At 37.6% G+C, this 26,234-nt stretch overlaps 1 protein-coding gene across 2 annotated transcripts in view; it reads left to right on the plus strand.

Moving 5' to 3' along the window:
- The window catches only part of KPNA6 (karyopherin subunit alpha 6), a 54,010-nt gene that overhangs the window by 1,968 nt on the left and 25,808 nt on the right, over positions 1–26,234 (plus strand). Inside the window, exon 1 of one of the 2 annotated variants that reach the window (XM_012545974.3) lies at positions 19,567–19,736. The exons of the other annotated variant lie outside the window; for it this stretch is intronic. The gene's annotated coding sequence lies outside the window, so the exon portion shown is untranslated. Of the gene's footprint in view, positions 1–19,566; positions 19,737–26,234 lie in introns of those variants that run through there. 2 annotated transcript variants of the gene reach the window in all.

Consider the following 26,234-nt stretch of genomic DNA (forward strand, 5'->3'; position numbering starts at 1 on the left):
CGGGTTAGAATCTGCTGTTTGACCTCTCAAAGGGCAGAATCTGGACAAACTGCTGGAAGACGCGCATTTTGGAGCGTCTTTTTGGCGACTTTTACCTATCAACTTGACACCTGCAATTTGGAGGAATGGCCATTTTGTGAATGGGTTTGCAGAAATAAGTGATTCTGATATTCTATTTTGTGTCTATCCCCTTGTGCCATTATTCTCTGCATGAGCCAATGGAGCCTCTGGAAACTGAAATGAAGAAAACTAGACCAGTGCAGGTACCACAAGTTGTAAAAATGCTTCACTAATAGGTAGAATTGAAAAGTCCTATCCTTACCCTTTATTGATACAGTTGTTTTGGATTTGAAATCTTGTAAAAGTTGAGCAGAAATTAATTGTATTAGAAAATGCTTACTTTTCTTTGAGAGTAGAGGAGGTATTGTGGTTCTCTTAACTGGCAAACTTTAGGGCTCCCCTTATCCATCTAGTCAGTCAGCAATCATTTGTTAGTCATTTACTATGTGCCAAGTGCACTGCACTAAACCCTATATGCAGAGAAGGGCAAAAACATGTTTGGCAAGTAGGCCTGGATAGCTGGAGTATAGGAATGGGGAGTGGGGGTGGAAGGGGATGAATGAAAGCATCAGAAGATAGGAAAAGGAACCAGGCCCAGGTTGTGAAGAGCTTTCGAAGACCAGGGCTGTCTTCCCAGCTGTCTGCAGGATAAGTATGTCACCACTGGAGAAACGGCTTATCTCTGATACAAGTATATCGATTAAGTATTTTAATATTTCAGTCAGTAAAACAGCATTTATTAGTCTTCTGTTGTGTGCTGAGAATAATATAAAGACAGTTCCTGCTCTTGAGGAGTTTAGTCTATGGGGGAGAAACAACATTTGGACAACTGTATGCCGTTTGAGATGGGAGAGATTGAGAGGAGAAAAGGCTACTGGCAGAAGTCAGGATTTGGGCACCAGATAAGCTAGGAGGTAGAAATGGAGGCAAGCAGTGATGAACATTCTGCTGCTCTGAGTCTGGGGATGGAGGGTTCTCAGTGTTCAAAGGACAGCAAGGATGCCAGCTGGATTGTACAATTCATGAAAGGAGCAGAACAGAAAGGAAGGAACAGGCCAGTTTATTCGGGGCTTTTAAAGACAAACAGAGGTTTTATATTTGATACCAGGTAGCTATTAGAATTGACTGAAAAGGAGATATGATCTAGAAGCATCGTCTTCCAGAGTTCTAATTAGCCCAGACACTCTCTGGCTCTGTGACCCTGGACAAATCACTTGCCTCAGTTTCCTTGGTTTCTTCATCTGTTAAATAAGCTGGAGAAGGAAATGACAGACCATCTCATTATGAGCCAAGAAAACCTGAAATGGGGTCACAAAGAGTGGGACATGATTGAAATGACCGAAGATCAACAAAATGAATGGAAGATGGACTCCCAGGAAAACCAGCCAGATGACTTTGGAGATGAGGACTTGCAGCAAGGTGGAGTGCAATGCAGAGGGAAAATAGGAGGCATGAATGAGGTTTTTTTAAAAAGGTGAAATAGAATTGACAATTGATAGGCGATTAATTGGTCAAGAAGCATTTAGTAAGCTCCTGCTTATGTGCTATACTAAGAAACTGGGATATTAAAGTCAAAAGATGGTCCTTTAGAAAAGTTCACAATCTAGTGGGGAAGACAACATGCAAGTAACTCTGTACAGACAAGCTATAGACAGAATAAATAGTAAATAATCAACAGAGAGAAGACACGAGGTAAGAGAGACTAGGAAAAATTTCCTGTACAAGATGGGATTTAACCTGGGACATGAAGGAAGCCTAGGGTGCCCAGAGGTGGAAATGAGTGGGGAGTACATATCGGGCATGAAGGACAGAAAATACCTGGAGCTGAGAGATGGATTGTCTTCTTTGAGCATCCATAAGAATGCCATTGTAATTGGATCAGAATATGTAGAGGCATGTAAGAAGATGTCAGCAGTATTATTTAATACTGTAAAATAAAATAACTAGACAGTACAAAATATCTGAGAGTGTACCTGCCAAAATAAACATGAGAACTATATGAATATATATGAATATATATATATGTGTGTGTGTGTATATATATATATATGAATGTAAATATAAAAACACTTTATACAAATAAACTCAAATCCAAATAAAGTAAAATTTATTGTTCATGGGTAGATAAAGATGATAATTTTTACACAACAAATCTACTTATTCAATGTCATCCAAATTACATTACTAAAAAAGTAATTTAAAAAAGTATACTAAAAAAAGAATGAAGGACAGAAAATACCTGGAGTTGAGAGATGGATTGTCTTCTTTGAGCATCCACAAGAATGCCATTGTAATTGGATCAGAATATGTAGAGGCATGTAAGAAGATGTCAGCAGTATTATATAATACTATAAAATAAAATAACTAGACAGTACAAAATATCTGAGAGTGTACCTGCCAAAATAAACATGAGAACTATATGAATATATATATATTATATATATATATGAATGTAAATATAAAAACACTTTATACAAATAAACTCAAATCCAAATAAAGTAAAATTTATTGTTCATGGGTAGATAAAGATGATAATTTTTACACAACAAATCTACTTATTCAATGTCATCCAAATTAAATTACTAAAAAAGTATTTTACTGAGTTAGAAAAAATAACAACAATTTAGAAGAACAAGAGGTCAAGAACTTGAAAGAAACCAGGGAAAACGGTGTAAGGAAAGCAAATTTAGTAGTATCAGACCTTCAACAATGCACTCCTTTTATAATATAGTTTAAGTATAAAATGGATGGTTTTGATTTCATTAAACTAAAATTTTCTTGTATGTGTGTAGCCAGGAATAGAAGGAATGCAGAAAATAGGGAGGAAACTTTCACAGACTATCTCAGATTTAATTGGGTTGGAATATTTGCTGTGGTATAGGAAATGATGAGTTGGTTAATTTAGAACCTCGTAGAAAGACTTGGACTTAAGGAAGATGTATTCACCATATATGTGTACACACACACACATTTATACACATACATATCTTCAACTAATTGTAGTCTTTAAGGTGGGGTGAGGGGAGGCAGGAAAAATAAAGTAAAAAAATGCACAGCAGAGAACAAAAGAAAATACAATGAAGCAAAGAAAAGCTAGGCTTTCTTGAAATGGAACTTTATTGTTTTATATTGTATCCTTTCATGTTCTGCAGTGTATATGGCAATGTCTTTTCCTTTTCTCATTTTTGTATTTAAGATTAAAATTTTTTAAAATGGTTTAAAAAAAAAGAAAGAAAAACTAGAAGCATTTAAAAAAAAGATGTAAAAAATCTGGAAAGGTGAGGGCTGGGGAGCTATATGTCATGAAGGACTTTGAAAAATAGAATTTTGGAGTTGTTAAGGAAGTCACTGGAGTTTATTGAATAGGAGAATAACATGATTGGGCTTGCATTCTAGGAAAAATATTTTAGAAGCTGAATGTAGAATGGCCTAAGTAGGGGTTGGCTAGGTGAGGAGGGCAGCCTGATCAGTCACGGCATTTTATATTAGTGCAGGCTTGAGGTAATGAGTACCAGGGGTAAGCATCCCAGAGAAAAGGGCAGGTGCAAAAACAAAGATGCAGGGGCTGCTAGGGGTGAAGTACTTCAGCCTTGGAGTCAGCAGGACCCAAGTTCAAATGCAGCCTTAGACACTTTATACTTCCCTTCAGTATGACCCTGGGCAAGTCACTTAACCCCAATTGCCTCACAGAAAAGTCAAAGGTGTTGCAGAGGTGACATCTAGAGCAGTAGATTGAATCTGTCAGGTGAGAAATAGGGAGAAATCAAGGATGGCACCTAGCTTGTGAGTCTGGGGGACAGGATTCTCCTCTTCAGTAATAGCAAAGTTTGGAAGGAAAGATACTGAGTTCAGTTTTAGACATGTCCTTTTGGATATGTTGGGTTTACGTGGGAGGATCAAAAAGGAGCTGGAAAAAAGGAATGTGGAAATCAGAAGCAGAGGGAGCCCAGAAGATAATGCAGATTGGTTAGCCTGGACCTCTTCCCAAAATAGAGGATCCAAGAGGAAGCCTTCCCAAAAAGGAGGTTCCAATTTACTAAATGGAGTAGGAAGACTGCATTACTGAAAGATGTTCTTTAGCCAATAGATCCTATACCCCCCAAAAAAGGTTCTAGGATGAGATAGCAGTTTACACAAAGTCCAAAAAAAAAAAATTGAAGTTATATTTTTATCAATCAACTACATAAAACTAGATGTGTTAAGCAGATTTCTTAGAGGGACGTTATCGTTGGAGGTGATGGCTCAGAAGGAAGTACACTATATTACAGAATCATAGATGTACACTTGAAAGGGTCCTTAGAGGCCATTTAGTCTAATCCCTACTTGGATAAGAATTCCTTCTGTAATACTTCCAACAAGTAGACAACCATCTTTTTCTTGAATACCTCTAGTGAAAAGTACTTTCCTACCTCCCTGGGCAGCCTATTCTACTTCTAGTCACTTCTAATTAAGAAAATTTTACTCCTATTCTGAAATTGCCCTTCTGTATTTCTACCAGCTAGTCCTGCTTCTTTCCTCCTGAGACCAAAGAGATAACAAATATTCTTCTACATTTGCAAACACCTATCATCTTTCCCTGCCCCACACTCCCTCCCCAGTTTTTCTTCTGCCTGGTAAACATTTTCAGTTACTTAAACCAGTCCTTATATAGTCCCTTCCTGTCTTGGGCTCCTCCTCTGGACTTGTTAATGTCCTCTAGCTTGACAATGTCTTCCTTAAAATGTACCCCCAAAATGGAACATAGTATTCCTACTCGTGTATACCAGAAGTGGTGTACTTGTTAAGAACACTCTTTATCCTACTCTGGTTTCTCTTCAGATCGCATAAATCTTTCTCCTTTTACTAAAGGATACTCTTTATCCTTTAATGTGGCATATGAATAAACTCTTTTTTGGTTGCTGTGTCATGCTGTTTATTGAGCTTTCAGCCACCAAGACACCACTCCCCATGTTTTCATGTCAGACACTGTCTAGGTACCTCTTGTCTATCTGTACTTGTACAGCTGTTATTTTTTATCCTAAGTAAAACACCAAGTTATCTCTCAAATTTCGTTATGGTATATTTGACTTATTTTTCCCTCCTGTCTAAATCTCTGTCTCAACAGTCATCCATATCAAGAGAATGGCATTGTGGAGACACTTGTTTAGAATTTGCTTTATGGGGCACCAGATTCCTGTCATGTCCTAGAGGCAGGTCCTCATTTATTGTGGTGAACTGAATTGAATTATAACCCATCCTTCCTCCTTTTTTCAGCAATTTTCCTTTAAAGACAAGACAGCATTGCTAATTAGGAATAAATAGCACCTACTTCATGATATTTTTAGGGAACTTTCTTTATAGGCAACATTTTCTGTTGGGTTCAAAACTTAGGCCCTCAAATTGTTGGTTTTCTGTTGTGTATTCTGTGCTTTGGTTGGATTAAACACCAGACTCTTAAGAAAAAAGCACTTTTCCTTCTTTTTGTTGGCTGTAATTTTTTTCACTTAAACCCTATCTTCAGTCCAAACAGTACTGTCTTCTAAAGGCAAATGATCTCATTGCCTTCATCAGCCCTGGCACCTGAACTCTGCTTTTGTGGACTATCATGGGCAGAGAAAATGCTATCTGGGACTGTTGAACTAAATGATTCTAGGATTGTTGAAGGCCTTTTGGACTATACCCCTGGTTATAGCTCCTTTCTAATCCCATCTAGTCTCTGGAGAATGGTAGCTGACATCTCTAGCTGCTGAGTTGGGTGGCTGAGTTAGGTGCTCTGCTGGCATTTCAGACTTGGGGTCCAGAACCAAATGCATCATTAGGAATTTGTCTCATTCTAATCCTTTGTTATTCTAATGCTTAGTTATGCTATCTTCAACTTGTAACTTTAGAGAAATCTTTAGTCCATTTAATGTCTTTAGACCATAGGTTCCTCATTTTAAAAAGGTGCTTGGATTAGATGATTTCTATAAATGCTTCAAGCTTTGAATTCTGATTCTCTTAAAATTGCTTCATTTGGATCATGTTTTTTGGTTTTGAAATTAGAGGTGCCAGGGTAGTTACCAAAAATAATGAAAATGATGTTTGCATATATGTGTATATGTGCACACCTACTTTTTAGCTCCATGATATCATTGGTGTAGATACATTGCAAATTCCTTCCCACTACCACTATAACCTATCTCAGCAACTTAAAAATGTGTATTACCACAGGAAAAAGATCACCCAAGGTTCAGATGATGATGAGCCTTTCTCTGCTGAGCTAAGTAGAGCTTTACATGATAAGAATCCCCTCTGCATTATAGCACAGCATTCAAGGCCTTCATGTTTATTTGATGTTTAGTTTAGGTGGGAATTAGTATTAACTTAGATAGCATCTAAGAAAAGAATCTTAGGTTGACATTTCTCAACTAGTTCTGTAAATTCAGTAAGGGCTTTTTGAACAGCCAGAGTGCCAACAAGTTAGTCCCTTAAAGGACTTTGGAGCCTGTGGTAGTAGTTGGTAAGGCAGGCTTCAGGACTGATTGCAGCGCACTCGCTGTAGCTGCATGATCAGAACTAGAAGAGACCTCAGAGATTATCCAGTATAAGCAGCTAGATGGAGAGAGCCTGGGCCTGGAGTCGAGGAGACCCAACTTCAGATCTGGCCTCAGATACGTAGTAGCTATGTGACCCTGAACAAATCACTCAACCTGTTCATCTTAATCCACTGGAGAAGGAAATGGCAAACTATTCCAATACCTTTGCTAAGAAAACTCTGCTAACTCTTTGCTAAGAAAAAAAAAAGACAGTGTGGTCCACTGGGGTGACAGAAGGTCAGATAGAACTGAGCAAGTATAGTAATTTTCAAGCCTTTTGGTTTGAGCATCTTCCAAAGAGCTTTTGTTTATGTTGCTTATATCTGTCTCTTCTTGCCATATTAGAAATTAAAATGTCTTCATATTTCTTTGAAAAGAGTTATGAACTCTTAGACACCTGAGAGAGTCCTCAGACCACATGATAATCACTCTCTAGTCCATCTCCCCACCCCCAATATTATAGTTGAGATCCCTGAAGTCCAGTGACATTATATGACATGCCTCAGGTCACATAGCCCTAAATCCAAATCCAAAACAGTAGTTGCTGTTGCACTGGGTTGCAAGGAGCCTTTCCTGATCTCTCTTAGTGCTAGTGCCTTCCCTCTAAGACTGTCTCCAATGGATTCCTTAAGATCTCATTTGTGTATGATTGCTTGCATCTTGTCTTCCCAGAGAGCAAGGACTGCTTTCTTTATTATAGCTTTAGTGCTTAGCATGGTGCCTGGTGCATAATAATTGCTTGGTCAGTGTTTCTGACTTGACCTTTGTAGGGCACCAATTGGTATGATGAGGGAGCTTAAGTGATTTCTACCAATTCAACAAGGACTAAAATTAGGGGAAATGATTAAGTATCTATTTCTAGTATCTGTAATTCTCACATTAGCTGAACAAGGGAAAACTTGTGGAAAAGTTATCTATAGATATTGTTCACAAGTAACCTCTTAATTTTAAACAGTTGTCAGATCATTTCCTAATCATTTCAGTAAGCCCTGTGATGACATAGACAGAATGTGTAGGAGCCTCTATTGTGGACTGACCCAGTTATCTGGGCAGAGTAGTGACTCCCATTGTCTTTAGGGATTGGTGTGATGACTAGTTTACAAATAACATACAAAGCACAAAAGTGCTTCATGCTGTCAGACCTGTTTCTCCCTGCTTTCTCCTTTGCTCTAGACAAACTGGATCAGGCTTCTAGAAGCTCAAAAAGACATTGTCAAAAACCAGAGTAGATTTTGTTTAATTTTCTTGTTCATAAGATTTAGATTGAGAAGTGATCTTAAAGATCATGTAATCCATCTCCCTCCTTTCATAAATGAGGGAATTGAGGCCTAAAGAGAGAAGTCACTTATTCAAGATAAGTGTGTTCTTTTAAAGTTCCTTAGGGAATGTCTTTCCCAGAACTAATATTAATGTGGTTTTCTTGCCTCCACTAGCTCATCTCATCTTTTTCCCTCTCCTAGAAGCAGACGAATTATTGTTGTTTTGCTTCCATTTTGAATTAACAGATACCCTATTTAATGTTTGTCTTTAAGGGCCCTTTAGTTATCTTACTGACCCTGCTTTTTGTAGACAGTATTGCCTTTAGCTGGGAAAGCTTCAGTTCAGCCTTACTGGTAGTCATAGAATCAGTAATCCTAAATGTAGTAAATCATGAATCCCATTTTCAACTTTTCAAGGCACTACTTAGACTTCTAAGGATGGAGCAGCTAAGTGGTGTAGTAGATAGAGCACCAACCCTGAATCAGGAACACCTGAGTTCAAAATCTGGCCTCAGACATTTAACACTTCCTAGCTGTGTGACCCTGGGCAAGTCACTTAACCCTAATTGCCACAGCTAAAGAAAAAAAAAAAAGACTTCTAAGGATAAGGAATCTCATCCCCAAAGCAGCCTTTTTTCACTCTTGGACAATTTTAATTGTTAGGAAATTTTTCATGTTGAACCAAAATCTGCCTTCTTGTAGCTTGCAATCCTTGGTTCTAGTTATCATTTCATGTACCAAGCAAAGCAAATCAGATCTTTCTCCTGTATGACTACCCCTTAGTTATTAGAACACAACAGTCATCTTGCAAGCTAAACATAGTAATGAATCTTAAGAAATTTGCTGATCCAACCTCCTCATTTTACATATGAGGAAACTGAGGCAAAAAGTAAAACCACTTCTCCAAGGTCCCACACATAATGTCAATCAGGATTTGAACCTAGGCTCTCTGATTCAGATCTGGTATTTCTGTATTGAGTTCCTTCAGAAGTTGTTCTGCTGTAATTCTTGGTCTTCTCACTATAATGCTTTCCATCTGCTGGACATGTACCAGTTTAAAACAGTGCTCAGAGCAAGATACAATTCATTGTTAATAGTGGGCCTTTGAACTTTGAGAAATTTTAGTGGGCACTAAAGTGAACATGAAATGATACTACCGATTTATTTATATTATGCTTGATATAAACTGTCAGCAACTCAGTATGTGAAGAAGAGAACAAGTTGGGGACCATTGTAGGTAGTCAAGACCCTTTTTTTTCCTGCATCTCCTTCTGAAATAACCAGAATTTGGGTATAGAGAAAACATAAGTGAAGGTTCTGCTCAGAAATGGAATCCTTAGGATATGGGAGACAAGATAGGCATCTTGGAAAAGAACAGATGAAAAGAGCAAGATGATCACTGTCCAAAGATTTAAAGACATTTGTGGGCAAGCAGTTAGATTTGTTCTCTTTGACCCCACTAGAATCAGTGGAATGGAAATGGCAGAGAAAGCGGCTGAGTAAAGGAAAAAAACCTAAATTATTATCACTGTTCAGAAACTCCTCCAGAGCTGTCACATTATTCATCACTGGAGCGCCTCAAAGTTGAGTCTTGCTAAAGTATAGAAGGCATTCTTAATGTAGAAGGCATTCCCATTTAGGAGCAATCTAGATCAAATGTCACTCTAAAAAATCATTTTCAACTCTTTAAGACACTGTAAGGAAAAGCCCAACTTAATTTGACATTTGCTGAAAAAGGTCCTTTCACGATGGTCATGGAAAAATTTCAACCTGAACTTGGGTCTGCTTCAAAAAGATAGAATGATACTAACATTCACATGGTAATTCATTCAGAGAGCAACTTCTGCATATTCTCTTCATGATTTTTGGAGGGAAGAAGCCTATCTAGATTTTCCCCATTTTGCATGTGGAGAAAGGGAAACTCAAGAGTGCATTTTCTTATGTCGTAAAAATAGTAGGAAAGTGGGAGGATTTCAAGGTTCTTTGTTCTCCTCCTGAAAAATAACAGGGGCAATAACAGCTACGGTGTGATCCAGGGCTGGTAACTTCCCTGCCTCAGCTATTAGCACCTGCCTCAGGATTATTGGGAGAGTCAAATGATATTGTGTATGAAAGCACTTACAAATCTTAAAAAAGTGAGAACTATAAAAATGTGAACTATTGTTACCACTACTGCTGCTACCCCATAACAGAATGGTTGAAGTTTAACTGAGGGACAGGCTGGGCAGCTTCTTAAATACATTTGGATCTCAGTGTTAGACTTATAGGCATCTGGTTTGTTCAGACCAAACCTATTGCACACCATTATGGTTGTAGATTGGCTTTGATAATCTCTTCTCATTTCCTAAAAAGAAATTGGAAGATACCTGTAGGGAATGCTAAATCTTCAGTGCATTGACAGAAAAACTGAGATAGCAGCTTAGTTGAAAACATCAATACCATACTACTTTGTGGGAAGGAGGTCCAGGCCCAAGGGGAATACAGCGATGAATGAAAAGCATGATTCCTGCCCTCAAGGAGTTTTCAGTCAAGTAAGGGCAGTGAGACATGTATGTTACTATAATGGAAAGTAGAATGTGATATACCCTGCCATAGGAGAGGTAAAAAAGTACTCCTTGGTGGGAAGAAAGAGTTGGCATCTTAACTGAATCTTAAAGGATAGATGCTCTTTCTCCAGGTGGAGATTTAGGGATAGAAAAAATATTACAGGGGCTTGGGAGGACAACTTAAGCCAAGAGGTGGGAAAGGAACCCTGAATAGTCCAACTCAATACATAGGAGGCATGAAAGGAAGCATTGGCAGATAAGGCCAGAAAGATAGACTGAGGCAAAATTTTGGAGCGCTTTGAATGCTGGCCTGATAAACCCCATACTTTATTTGGTAAGTAGTGGAAAGCCTTTGAATTTTTCTCATTAGAGGAATGATACCCTCACAATAAGAACATTACTTAAAGTAGCACAGAATGAATCAAATGAAAGAGACTAGACTGCTCAGATAATCTAGGTTAGAGACTGAATGAGAGTGATGTCATGAAGATGGAAAATTTGTGTTTAAGACATGAGGATCACTTTGGAAGTGTGGGGCCAAGGGAGAAGTCAGACGACTGAGTTCTTACCATTGTGTTCGGTGCTTTTGTCAGAGTATGATACCATTTGATTCATATTTGAAACATACAACCAAGATCTCAGCTGATTTTTTAAAAAGCACCAATGATGGAATTTACAGTGTTCAGGTCAAAGGAAATAATGGGCTTACTACTGTACTACTAGTCACACCACTGTTTTAATCAAGTCACATCTAGAGCCTTGCTCCTGTGTGCCACATTTTAAGAATGTCTTAGACAAATCAAAATGTATTCAAAGGAAGGTTATGAGGATGGCGAAGGGTCTGGCAACCATGTCATATTGCAGGAACTGGAGATATTTGTTTTGGAGGAGATGGCACTTTGGAGATACCATAGGCAGCCTTCAAATGGTTGTAGTGCTGTGATTTAGGCAGAGTGGCTTATTCCTTATTTCAGAGAATAGAATCTAGCCCAAAATGTAGAAGTTTACAAGAAAGCTGATTTTGAGCTATCCAAAAAGATTGACTGCACTTCAGAATAGTTTCCTGTCATTTGAAGTGTTCAAGCAAAATCTGGATGATGATCTCTTAAGATGCTAAGGGGGATTGCTGTATTAGGGAAAGTTGGACTAGATGGCATGTAAGGGACCTTCCAAGTTCTAAGATTCTGTTGTTCCATATACAAAAGTGCTAAGTTTTATAGTTACAACCACTTGAAAATTGAACTCCCCCAGTCTGGTTGAGATGAATCCATTCCATTTGAAATAATTACATTTGGAGAGAGAAGAGATTGGAGCACTATGATTTCTCTCATCTCTAAAGATGCTTGTGTCTTTCAGATCCTTTGATCATAAAAAGATCTGAGCTAGGACTCTAAAACCAGCAAATTGATAAAAATTGAACCTCTCCCATCTAGCTAGCCATGTTTCAAATGTACTATCAAATAAGGTTTACTAGATAGTCTCTGAGGTCCCTTCTCACTCTAATGAAAAATGATTCTGTCATTGCTTTAGTACCATGATGACTCCTGAACAGATGAATTGGCCCATTCCAAAGGAAAGTGAATCTCTTAGAAATTGACCTGGTGTGTAATGTTGATATGCCTTATGTCTCGCTTCAAAGTTAGAATCTTTTTATCGTTCATGAAGTAGCAATATTAAGGATTGAATCTATACAGGTCCAACATGAGGGATAGATTGAATAAACCCTTCTAAGCAAAAGTAATTTCCTTAAATGTAGCTTCTCACCCTCTCTCCTACTAAGTTACTAGGAAATTGATTTATTTTTAAGTGAGGTCTATGGAAGCTTCTCCCTCTGAGTAGTTAATAGATTTTTTCAAGAGATGTTTTAGGTGGCAGTTCCTAAAAAAGAAAATTAACAAATATTTATTACTTGAGCTTACTTACTATGTGCCAGGTTTTAAATACAAAGATGGAAGATGTTAGCAGTTCTTTCTCTCCAAGAGACTTAGTGCATTGAGCCCTGAGCCTAGAGTCAGGAAGTCCTAAGTTCAAACCCAGCTTCAGATACAGGTCACCTAATTCTGTTTGTTTCAGTTCCCTGAACTGAAAAATAGGGATGTTAATAATAGCATTCTTCCAGGATTATTGTAAAGATCAAGTAAGATAATTGTTGGTTTTGTTTGTTTTTAACTGTATTTTAGTTTTGTTTTTAGTTTTCAACATTAACTTTATAAAATTTTGATTTCCATTTTTTCCCCTCTCCAAGATGACAAGAAATCAGATACAAGTTATAAATGTACAATCATATTAAACATATTTTCATATTGGTCATGTTGTGAAAGAAGAATCGGCACAAAAGGGGAAAACTTCAAGAAAAGAAGATGAAGTTGGTATGCTTCAATATACATTCAGATTCCATAGTTCTTTGGATATGGTAGCACTTTTCTTCATGAGTCTTTTGGAATTGTCTTAGATCATTTTATTGCTGCTAAGAGCTATGTCTATCAAAGTTGATCATCCCACAGTGGTACTGTACAGTGTTCTCCTAGTTCTACTCATTTCATTTGACACTTGAGCTAAGGAAAAAGCTAAGATCTGAGATAAAGGTGGAGAACTAGTACCTTCTAGGGTACTAAAAGTAGAAGAAGGATATTGAAGGACAGTTAGTATGAATACCAGGGAAAAAGAAGGTGGGAGTCATTTCTAAGTACCAACAATTGGGCCAGAATGGCTAACTCAGTAGAATATATGGAGGGATATATAAGAAGGTGGGAAGGAACCAGATTAGGAAGAGCTTTAAATGTTTTCTCCCCTCCCCCCCCCAAAAAAAAAAAAAGAAGAAGAAGAAGAAAATAGGAAAACACTGGCGTTTATTGGATAGGAGGATGGAGGGAGAGTTATATGATCAGACCTAGGAAAATTATTTTGGGGACTCATTGAATTTGGATAGGAAAGGAGAGAAACTTGAGTCAGGCAATACAATTAGGAGAGTGTTGCAGTAATCTAGTTGAGAGCTGATGAGTGACTGAATTAGAGAAGAATGACTACAAGTAGAAAAGAGAAGTAGATTAGTGATGTTGTGGGGAGGAGATGAAAAGATTTGATAACTGATTGTATATATAGGGTGAATGAGATTGAAGGAAGAGTCAAAAATTACATTGATGGCTGATGGTGCCCACCACAGTAATTTCCAAAGAAATTGCAAATTTCAGAGTGCATGGCATGATGAATTCTGTTTTGGACATACTGAGTTTCAAATATCTTGGAGACATCTGGTTTGAAATATCCAACAGGTAATTTGTATCATAGGGCTGGATATATAGATCTAGGAATTATCTTGGGAGCAGCTAAGTGGCAGGCACAGTGTAGAGAGTTCCAGACCTGGAAACTGAAAGAAACTCATTGTCCTTAGTTCAAGTCTAGCTTTAGACACTTCCTATCTGTGTGACCCTGGGCAAAACCCTGTTTGCTTGTGTTTCCTTCTCTATAAAATGAGCTGGAGATGGAAATGGCAAACCACTCCAATATCTTTGCCTTCATTAACCTCCAAAAGGGGCCCACGAAGTGTCAGGAAATGACTGAACAATAATAAGGAATTATCTGCATAAAGATGCTTGAACACATGGGAACTGATGAGGTCTCCAACTGAAAAGGAGAAAAGAGCCCAAGCTAGCACTTAGGACATTCCCATAATTAGTGTTTATGACATGCATGAAGATCTAGCAAGAGATCCTGAAAAGGATCAGACTAATAAGAGGAGAACTAACAAGAGTACAGGATCACAGAAACTGAGACAGTGAAAATACTGAACAGCATCATATGTTTAGAGGGACCAAGGAACTAAAAAGAATATTTTATTTGTCAATTGGATCATTGATAATTTTGGAAAATGCAGTTTCAGTTGAATTATGAGATCAGAAGCCAGAGGATTTAGAAGATAGGAACAAGAGAAAAGGAAGTGGAGACATGAAATGTAAAAATGATTTTTTCAAGGAGTTTAGCCAAGAAGGGACTGGAAAGGGACTGAAAGGGCTCCTTTCAATACCTACTGTTATATAAAATTATTTACTGCCTTTGGAAGAATTTCCAAATCAAGTGCAAACTTGTCTAAATATAGATCACACTCCCTCTCCTATCCCTCTAAATTTGACTAGTATAAAATCAGAGGATAGCACATAATTTTCTGACTCCTTTTGAAAGGGTTTAACTCCATGTCAGATAAAAGAATTAAGTTACTCTCATGCAACTAGATTTTAACTTCTTGGAAGGAAAAGTTTTTTGTTATTATTTCATTTCTTTCTTTTGTTAATAGTAGCTTTTTATTTTCAAAGTACATGCAAAGATAGTTTTCAACATTCACCCTTGCAAAATCTTGTTTGAAATTTTTCTCCCTCCTTTCTCCCAACTCCCTTCCCCTAAATATCATGTTATTCAGTATCATGTAATTCAATATATGTTAAATACATGCATTTCTTCTATACATATTTCCACATTTATCATGCTGCACAAGAAAACAGATCAAAAACGGTTCAATCAAAAAGATGATAAAGGGGGGAAAAAGCAAACAACAACAAAAAGGTGTAAATACTATGTTGTGATACACTTTAAGTCCCCACAGTCCTCTCTCTCTGATTGCAGATGGCTTTCTCTATCACACATCTATTGGATTTGGCCCGAATCACCTCACTATTGTAAAGAGCCACATGCATCATAATTGATCATCACATAATCTTGTTGCTGTGTACAATGTTCTTTTAGTTCTACTCACTTCACTCACTCTCACATGAAGAGAGTTCATGTAAGTCTCTCCAGGCCTCTCTGAAATCATCCTGCTGGTCGCTTCTTATAGAAAATAATATTCCATTACATTCATAGACCATAACTTATTTAGGCATCCACTCAGTTTCCAATTCTTTGCTACTACAAAAAGGGCTGCTTCAAATATTTTTCCACATGTGGGTTCTTTTCCCTTTTTATGATCTCTTTAAGGATATAAGCCAATAGTTAGACTGCTGAATCAAAGGATATACACATTTTGACGTCCCTTTGGACCTAGTTCCAAATTGATCTCTAGAATGGTTGGATCTATTCACAATTCCAACAAGAAATGAGGCCATTATCAGAACCCTTGGATGTAAAGATTTTTTTTTTTTTTTACCAGCTTTCTTTATCCTTTCTAATGTTGGCTACATTGGTTTTGGGAAACCAGTTTTTAAATTTGTTTTCTGGCATTTCAAAAAATACTGTGTTTCCAATACATGGGAGTTTAAAAAAAAAAAAAGCCCTGTTGTGGTTATTTTCTGACGACTGATGCCTAGCAACAATGTAAATGTTTGTTGAAAACAGCAATAATCATTTAAAATGAATAAAACATCTTTATTTTCCTAAGAAAAATATAAAATTTCACAGTGAATTTTTATTGTTAATTGTGTGATTTTTTTTTTCAGCTATATCTTTTTAAAATCCTATTGAAAAATACCATTTTGAAGGTTCAACCAGTATTGATACCAATAGTTTTATTCCAGTATCAAGTCTTCCTGAAATCCAGTGACCACTAGCCATTGTGTATTCTGTTTTTTAAGGAGCCTACTTGGATTAGATTGGTGCTGGCTCCTTAGACAAATTATCTTCCATTCTTGTTCTCTTTTAAACAGAAGGGATTAAACTAAATTATCTGCAAGAAATCCCCCTATGATGGGGAAGGCTAAGAATAGGCATTTTGAAGAACCCAAAGATAAGCTCAATTCCCAAGGGATGTATTTTTTGACTTGTGATAGACTTCTGACATAGTGAACAGATAATTGACCTAGAGTAAAGACCTGAGTTCAAGTCCTATCTCTGACATCTATTGGCTGTGTGACCCCAGGCCAATCACTTAAAATGTTGTTCATCATTCTCTTCTTGAAGAAGACCAAAAGCATTACAAAAGTGGTGTGTTGACTTACAGGTGAATTGGATAGCCTCACTACCTCCTCCAAAAAAAAGACTGGTGTGGGAAATCCCTTAAAGCCCAGGACTGCTTATTTGTTATCTTCTGCACTTATCCAGAGGTCTGGCTGGAGAAGGAACTTGATAAGTCTTCCACTTATGCTTTTGTTCCAAGTCACTGGTTAAAAATATTGGACACCAATCTAAAACAGATCTCTGCTGTGTGCCTTTCAGGTTGTATTGTTCTGTTGATCATAACCTATATTTGGCTTCCTTAATTCATCCAGGAATGTTTTTTTAGGAAATGCCTTAACCCAGAGCTAATTGTATCTGTAGTTAACTGTTACAGGAAAGCACTTGATAATAGCTTGAGAGCTGTGGTGATAGGATGGATACCCCTTAAGACCACTATCTCTGGTCATCAGTTATGTTAGTGTTGTACCTCCTCATCCAATTTTGTCACAGAAAGTTGGAAAGACTGGAAATTTAGAGCTATAAAGGACTTTCTAGGCCTTAGAATCCAGTGACCTTCTTTGAAAAAAAGAAATGAAGATGGAGGCTTTGAAATATCCCTGTCAGGCAGCAAACTCAAACAGGCCCAAATGCTTCACCTAGGTGGTGGACTAAATAGCAGTCTTTAAGAAAGAACTTGTATTGTCAAACTGTGCATACCCTTTGGCCCAGCAGTGTTTCTACTGGGCCTATATCCCAAAGAGATCTTAAAGGAGGGAAAGGGACCCACATATGCAAAAATGTTTGTGGCAGCCCTTTTTGTAGTAGCCAGAAACTGGAAACTGAGTGGATGCCCATCAGTTGGAGAATGGCTGAATAAGGTATGGTATATGAATGTTATGGAATATTATTGTTCATAAGAAACAATCAGCAGGATGATTTTAGAGAGGCCTGGAGAGTTTTATATGAATGGATGCTAAGTGAAATGAGCAGAACCAGGAGATCATCGTACACAGCAGCAACAAGACTATAAGATGATCAATTCTGATGGATGTGGCTCTTTCCAATAATGAGGTGACTGAGGCCAGTTCCAATGATCTTGTGACGAAGAGAGCCATCCCAGAGAGAAGACTGGGAATTGAATGTGAATCACAACATAACATTTTCTCACTCTTATTTGATGTTGTTCGCTTGCATTTTGTTTTCTTACTTATTTTCTTTCCTTTTTGATCTGATTTGTGCAGCAAGAGAATTGTATAACTATGTTCACATGTATTGGATTTAACATATTTTAACATGAATAACATATTGGATTGCTTGCCATCTAGGGGAGGGAGTGGGGGGAAGGAGGGGAAAATCTGGGAAAAAAAGGTTTTGCAAGGGTCAATGTCGAAAAATTATCCGTAGGGGCAACTAGGTGACACAATTGATAGAGCACCAGCCCTGAAATCAGTAGGACCTGAGTTCAAATCCAACTTCAAACACTTAATACTTTCTATCTGTGTAACCTTGGGCAAGTCACTTAACCCCAATTGCCTCAGCCAAAAAAAGAAAGAAAATTTTAGCTTTAATTAAAAAAAGGAAAGAAAACTTGTCATAAAAATGAAATATATATTTGGTACAAACTACCCACATATGAGTATCTTTATAGAGATACTTAGTGAAGGAATTAGTAATTGAAATGATCTCTCTTTTATTTGCTTTGTCAGCTTGAGATTAATATTTGATAACTTTTATTTGTCTGCTTGTTCAAATATGGTTAGTTACAAACTCTAGATTGGATGCTGCTAATGATCAAGTAAAAATAATGATAGAGGAGTAGTTGCTAGGGGTGCCAGGGACTGAAGTTTGGGTCACACTGGTAAGGCACTGGTTTGTTAGAGTCTCATTAATTTAGACTTAAAGCTTGGCTTATTTGACTCCCTTTAAAAATCCATGATTTATCAAGCCTTGGACCTGGTGTTCTTCCCTATTTCATTCAACAAATCTCTAGTGATCATTTTTTATATGTAAAGTCCAACCTTGAGTGGGAACATAGAATTGAAAAATGATGCAATCTCTGACCTTACACAAGGCAAGGTGAAATAGAAGGAAGAAGAAGGTTTCAGCCTGGACTATTGATGATTCTTAAAAGTGGGTAATGCTGGAACTGAGCTTTGCTTGAAGAAAAAAAATTTCAACCGGTGTAGAGTATAGAAGAAGTTCTAGTTATAGAAGGGAGTGAGTAGCCCACTCCCACTTAGGAGCAACTGACTGGAATGCTTGAGGAAAATAATGTGGAATAAGACTAGAATGGTCAATGAGAGACTCAAATGCTAGATTAAGGAGTTTATTTTATCTTCTTTGGCTATAAGGTAAAACTAGGTTTTGACCTCTATCTTACACTCTTCCCCCCCCCCCCCCCCCCAAAGGAAGTTGGGCTTAAGTTAAGAAGTATTAAGTGTCTGAAACCAGATTTGAACTCGGGTCCTCCTGACTTCAGGGCTCTATCTACCTAGCTGTCCCTGTTTTGTCCTCTAGTGACAGGTTGATTTGAAGGTAGGTAATGGCAAAACATTCAGGTGATGTTGGACTGGAGATTGAGAGTCATATTTCCATTTTGGAGTTGGTTGCATATTAAGGCCAAGGTTTCCACACCAGCTTTAGAACCGTGTCACTTTGTTGTCTAATAGTGGGGCTTGTTATTTTATTGGCCAACTTAATAACAACGTTGTCTTAGCAAACAGCTTTCTAATGATAATTGTACTGTTTGCCCAAGGACTGAGCTTTATACTATCCTAAAAATTACTGGGGAAGTACAAAGGGAATGAAGGGGCAGGCAGAAAAGGGGTGACTTAAAGCTTGAGGAGGCTTAATAATTTGAGGGAAGAGTCCAAATGCTAAATTATCTGTTTATTAAGGGGAGTTCTTCATTAATTTCTCTCATCTCCCTTCCTAGTGCCATTGAATAGTCATGTTAATGTTATGAGACCTATAGCCTCACTTGGTCTTCTGAGATGTACAGCATATACTCAGCAATCAGTCTTGATTTAAACCCTTAGCATTTTCTGAGTTAAGTGCAGCAAGTGGTAGCATTTCATTAGAAAACCTCCCTTTTCAAGAAGAACCTACTGAGCTTTGTTGCCTGGGTGATGATCATAATTAAAGAGACTGATTGGTTTCCTGTTTATAGTCTCCTGCCCTAGCCTCCCCTCCTGGAAGATCATCCTGTCATTAGCTGAAAAATGAAAGCTAGCTTCCTTATCTTCTCAGTGCAGCTGTTTTGTAGCCTCCCAGGCAAGCTTGCTTCAGATGATTGCTTCCTAGATGGAAATAAGTCACGTTTGTAAAGCCCTTTATGATTATAAAGCAGTCTCCTCACAACTTCGTCAGCTAGGTGGTCCGGATATTCCCATTTTTCAGATGCAGAAACTAAGGCTCAGAGGTGGAACAAGATTTATCCAGGATCTCATGGTTAGGTAAGTGCTGGAGCCAGGTCTTCCTAGGACTTCATTAGAACTAAAATTCAAGAAGCTCCTTTTATAGATGAGGAAAATGAAGACCTAAGATTGTAGGGAGCAGGAACAAAGCCAGATTGTGAGTCCGGGGCATCTTTGATGGAGGGAGAGCAATTTAGTTGGGCTGTGAAGGGCTTCATAGGAAGGGAGAGATTTCTTCATGGATAAACCATTAATTTCTCAATTGTTGTTAATGTGAATTGTGTAAATTTTTTTTTTTTTTTTGCTATAACATAATCTATGAACATCTTTTTTAAAAAATCTCTCCTTTTTAAATTCCTTAGAGTACATATCCAATATTAGAGTTACTTTATCAAAGGGTATTTCTCACTTTTATAATATTTGTTAAGTAACAACAGATTGCTCTCTTGACAACTGCAGTAATTTACATTGTTCCCAGCAATGTATAAATATTTATTTCTCTAAGCTCTGTCAACATACTTTTCATTCTTTAAAATTAATTTTTGTACCAAATTGAGTTTGTCTGAAGCATATCCAATCTATAAGTTGAGTAATGCTGTGGATGTGGAGTCAGGGTCCAAGTTAGAATCCTAGCTCTAGTACTTAGGGGATCTTGATTGAGTCATTTACTCACCATAGACCTCAATTTCCTCATGTATAAATAAAATTAGTCCTTTAAACAAAATCTCTAAATTTCTTTCCAACTCCAAGTATAAGTCTAAATAGAAGAATTCCCCAAAGGTATTAAGCTACTCTGGGTGTAAAATACTCCACCAAGTTAAACAGGTCCTATTTTTAGGTGATATGCTACTTTCAACAAGCCTGAGAACACTTAAGTTGCTTCATTAGATGTGAAGCCTCTCCAAGGTTATATAGTTGTCCAGACTAAAAAAAATAGGAATAAGAATGCATGATATTCTTAAGGGGATCATCACATTTTCATCCTTACCAGGTACTCCTACTGTGGAGGAAGGCAGCTTCTCCATACTTACCTCTCCTTGTGGGTGTGTGTGGGTGTGTGTGTGTGTGTGTGTGGGTGTGTGTGTGTGTCTATGTCTGTGTCCTAGTGTTACACTTATATTGGCTTAGATTACCTCCTCTTCTCCTTTACTAATCAGTCACCTATCTTTCTAATCATAATTTCCTGTATTTCAGTTAAGAAATTGTACAGTGGCTTCACTTATCCCAACCTCCTCTTTGACAAACACTAATATCTCGTGTGTTCTATTTTTACTTAATACATTTTTTTCAATTGAAGAAAATTTTCTTTCTCATTCCTCATCCCCACTGAAGAAAAAAGGAAACTGTATATAGTCAAGAGAAACAAATTCCCACATTGGCCATCTGAAAAAAAATTTTTTTTTAACTTTTTAAATTAAAACTTTTTTTTAAACATATGCATAGATAATTTTTAACATTCACCTTTGCAAAGTCTTGTTTTTTCCTTCCTTTTCCCTTTCTTCCCTATATAGCAAATAATCCACTATGTTAAATATGTGCAATTCCTATTTCCACAATTATCATGGTGCATAAGAAAAACCAGATCAGAAAGAAAACAAAATGCAAGCAAACAACAACAAAAAGTGAAAATACTATATTGTGATCCACACTCAGTCCCCATAGTCCTCTCTTTGGGTGCAGATGGCTCTCTCCATCACATCCATTGGAATTGGTTTGAATCACTTCATTGTTGAAAAGAATCTCATTCATCAGAGTTGATCATCACATAATCTTGTTATTGCTGTGTACAGTGGTCTTCCGGTTCTGCTCATTTCACTCAGCATCAGTTCATGTAAGTCTCTCTTAGGCCTTTCTATAATCATCCTCCTGATCATTTCTTATAGAACAATAATATTTGATAACATTCATATACCACAATTTGTTTAGTCATTCATTTATTTAACCATTCTTTCCAGTTTCTCGCCACAATGTAAAGGGCTGCTACAAACATTTTTGTACACATAGAGCCTTTACCCTTTTAAAAAAAAAAGTTAACCTGCACTTTTAGTGTCACTTCTTTGTCAGGAGGCAGGCACTGAGTCTTCTGGAGTTGTGCACAGACTATCTTGTTAACATTAGCTGCATTCTTGTACGATATCTCCATCATGAATTTTGCTCTTTAGCCAAGCTGAATTATTTAGTATTCTTCATACTCAAAAGTTTCACATCCCACAGCCTTGGTTCATATGCCCTCATACTTTGAATACTCTTCTCATCCAACTCTTGGAACACCGCTATCTGCACCATCACACAAAACGAAATCAAAAAAATCGGAGCTTTTTCCAGCCAACTTGGCCTAATAATGGTAGCACTGGGCCTAAATCAACCACACCTAGCATTCCTACATATCCTAGCTCTCATCAAGGCTTGACTTTAAGTATTACCTCATTTAAAAAACTTTTTCTGATTCTTTTTTCTGATTTCAGGGCAGTTAGTAGCACACTGCTTAGAAACTAGGGTCTACAAAAATCTTGTTTTTGAATTCAGCTTCCAGCCTTTACTGGCTCTGTGACCCTAAACAAGTCACTTAATCAAGATTTTTCTTGGTTTCCTCAGTTGTAAAATGAGGATAATAATAGCACCTACAACTCAGGGTGGTTGTGAGGATCAGATGAGATATTTGTAAAATACACTTCTTTAGCACAGTGCTTAGCACATATATAAATGCTTACTCCCTTCTCTTCCTCCCCTCATTCTCAAGGTGGTTATTACTTACCTCTCCTAACACCATGTAAAAAAAATTTTTTTTTTTTTTTTTTTGGAGAGGCAATTGGCATTAAGTAACTTGCCCTGAGTCACACAGCTAGTAAGTATTAAGTGATCTGAGGCTGGATTTGAACTTAGATCCTCCTGACTTCAGGGCCGATATTTCTATAACTGCACCATCTAGCTGCCCCAATCCTATGTATTTGTATATGTCTGTTATTTATCTATGAACATAACCCTTACTCTCCTAGTAGAATGCAGTTTTAAACTGACCTGATTTTTCAGTTCACAAATTCACTGGAAAATGTTTATCCATTTTTTCCTATCCATGTTGTTGATCAGCAGATGTTGCAATTTAATAGAGAAAAAACAGGTGATATACATATGAGGTGATAAATACATCCTCATCTGCTAGTTTTTTTTTGCTTTTTTTTTTATTTTTTTTTTTATTTTAGGTCTAGTGTAAATCCTAGTCAGTGTCTTCCTCTCTTTGTGAGGAAAAACCATTCTAGCATTTGAACCATTAAGCATCATTGAAATAATCCCTTGGGTTCCAGTCCTGTTTCTGTCAGTAACTAGCCTTCTGGGCCATCTCTCTGTTTGCTGATCTTGTCCTTTATAAAATAAAGTTGTTAAGTTGGTGTTAAGTTCAATTCTCCAAGAGCCCCACAGCCGTGGATCATAACATTGGAAGGGGTTGCAGGGCAGCCTTTGCTGACACAGGTGTTGCAGACTGGGAACGAGATAAACTGGAGGCAGAGGGAAGAAGAGAGAGGTTGGACAACACAAGAGCCTCTCAGTCAGAGAGGTCAGAGAACAGCAACTACCTTAGTCTCCTTGTATCATCCTCTCACAAGAGGAGATCCATTCTGGGTTAGATCTCCAACAGTCATTGTCAGGTGGCTCCCGTGTATTCCAACAGGTTGTGGGCTGGATGTGGAGTCAGAAGCCTAGTTCAAATCTTAAATTAGCTGGATGGCTTTGAGCCATTTACTTTGTGCTTCCAAATCTCAATCTCTTTCTCGGATTCACATCATCCTCTCTCCTCCAGTGACAGTTGTGAGGAAAACAGGTTTTAACGTTGGGGCACCATCTGTGAGTAAACATGGGTTGCAGGAGATGCCTCTGAGCACTCTCACCATCAAAGAGCTTTGTCAGCAAGAGATGATTTTTTCGATCTGTTCAACTCTTTATCTACTAAGGTTCAAAAGGATTGAAGACTAAGCCCCTTTATAAAGTTTTCCTGAATAGCAAGCCTTTATAAAGCACCCAAAAAGGTTTGAGAAGGGCTTTACATATTTATATTGTGTGATCCTCTCCGAGGCAGACAGGATTAAGTGGCACAGCTAGTATGTATTTGAGGTAAGGTTTGAATTCAGGTCTTCTCAGCTTCAAGTCTAGCCCTCTGTCCATTATTCCAGGCTGCCTCTTGAAATCTAAGATTAGATAATTTCTGAGGTCTAAGTAATGTAAGTTAACAAACAGCTTGGTACAGAAGTGAAACCACAAGATTTGCATTGAAATGCTACTTCTGCTCCCCTCGACCCCCAACTTTCTAGCTTCGCAAAGCTGCTTTGCTGTCTTTAAATACTTCTTCTTGGGGCAGCTGGATGGCATAGTGGATAGAGCACTGGCCCTGGAATCAGGAGGGCCCGAGTTCAAATCTAGTCTCAGACACTTACTACTTCCTAGCTGTATGATCCCCAGGCAAGTTATTTAACCACAATTGCCTTGTGCCAACTCTCCCCCCCCCCCCCATCTCCTCCCAAAAAAGATATTTCCTCATAAAATGAGAAAATTGTGCTGGAGCTGGAAGCAATCTCAGACAGACATCATCTCAATTCTGAAGTTCCAACACTGTGCCCCACCCTGCCTCCCCATTCCTCTGCCAATGCAGACCAGAGAATCTTGGCCCATCAGTGGCTGAGTATCCCCCACAAAGGCTGTCCCAATTGTCACCTTAATATATTTATGGAAAGAAATTAATAAAGAGTGTCTGTTTTCTAGACGCATTTTGACTACAATTCCTAAACTTGCTGAATCTCATGAAAACAAAGTTGAATTAAAGGGAAAGGGCCATATCATCAAAGTCAAATGTGGAAGATTTTTGGAACGTGGGTGGGTTTGGGTATGCTGAAAGCAAGGAGTGAGGGCCATGAATAACATTGGGACTTGAACATAGGTTTGGTATCCATCTTCTTTCTACACCTCATCTTCAAAAGAATTGTACTTTGTTGAAGTTGGAAACAAAGTGGGCTCATATATATATATGCCAGTTGTAGAAAGGAAAAGAAAGAAAAGGAAAGTCATACTGAGTTTCACAGTGAGGAAAATTGAACTTTTTTTTAATGTTAGAGAAACTCTAAAACTTAAACAGAAGATTTTTAAACTTGACAGCAAAAGCCTTTGAATACTTTTCTTTCTCTTCTCCCAAGCCTCTCACCATCTCTCTTCTTTAAATGACTCTTGATACCCAAGCATTATATTTCATTTCAGTGTCAGGTTTTGTTTCTTCTGAACTTTCAAAAGTTCCATTGTATACTCACTTATTCCACTGAGTTTTTTCTCTTTTTTAAAAGAGGCCTCGTTTACCTCTCATTTGTAGACCAATTTGCAGAAATAGCTATAGTTTGAAATTGGCTTCAGAAGAATCACTTTGACTCCTAGACCCTGAGCTATGTTTTAAAGAACCAACTATCGCGGGAAAAGCTGATAAGCATCCCAGCTATGATCTTATTTCACCTGACTTGAATATGTATTGAATCCATTCTGTCTCCCTGATCCCATAATCTGGAAGGTTTCTTTGCTAATTGTCAGTAGGTTGAAAATAAGCTGGATAAATGATTAGGGCCTGAGGACTTAGAACTTTAGTACTATAACTGAGAAGAGTTTCATAGCCCCTCACTAAAATGACTCCCAAAAAGGTCTGTGACCCAAGAAAAGATCTGTTAATCTTGGCCAACATTTTTTAAAAGTGTGGTCTAGGAGTCACTGAGGTCCCTGAGACCCATTTGGGAAATCCTCTAAGGCATTTTAACTAAAACATTTTCATTTTTAATAAGATAAACATTGATAGACATAACCCATGTAAAGAAGGGCTCTTAAAGGTGGGGTCTTCAATTTTTAAGAAAGGATCCTATGACCAAAAAGTTTGAGAATCACTGATCTGGGAAAAACTAACTAATACGCATTTGTCGGCCAATAAGCATAAATTTATTAAACATATAGTGCAAAATACTATGCTAAACTTGAAGAGGTGAGTCTTACTGACGGCACTCCCAGGTATTTAAAAAACAAAAAACCCAACTCTGGGTGCATTTTTTTGGGGGGGAGTAATTATTTTGGAGGTGTTTTTTGGTTAAAGATCTTTGAAAGACAATGGGCTATTTTAAAAAAAAAGATAATGTTTCTTTTTTTTTTTTAATCATGTTTCTTTAAAAAAAAAAAAATGTTCTGAGCCAAAAAAAAATTTTTTTTTTAATTTGCTATATTTGGAACTATTGTCCTAACTCATCTAAAATCTTTTTGTATCCTAACTTTGTCATCAGGTTAACTTTCCTTCCTTTATGTCTACAGATTTGCTTAGCATGCTATCTTTATCTCATTCAAATTATATTCAAATATAGGCTTCTTGAGAGCAAAAATGATTTTTGCTTTTAAAAATAAATCTCTAGCACATGTAGCCTAGTGCCTGGCTGATTGATAGTTAATAGCATAAGACTAGAGCATTCTGCTAGAAACTTCCTTCTAAATTGATGACTATTAATAACTACAATGGGGATCACTCAGGCC

Source organism: Sarcophilus harrisii, chromosome 3, assembly GCF_902635505.1.
Source record: "Sarcophilus harrisii chromosome 3, mSarHar1.11, whole genome shotgun sequence".
NCBI lineage: Eukaryota > Metazoa > Chordata > Mammalia > Dasyuromorphia > Dasyuridae > Sarcophilus > Sarcophilus harrisii.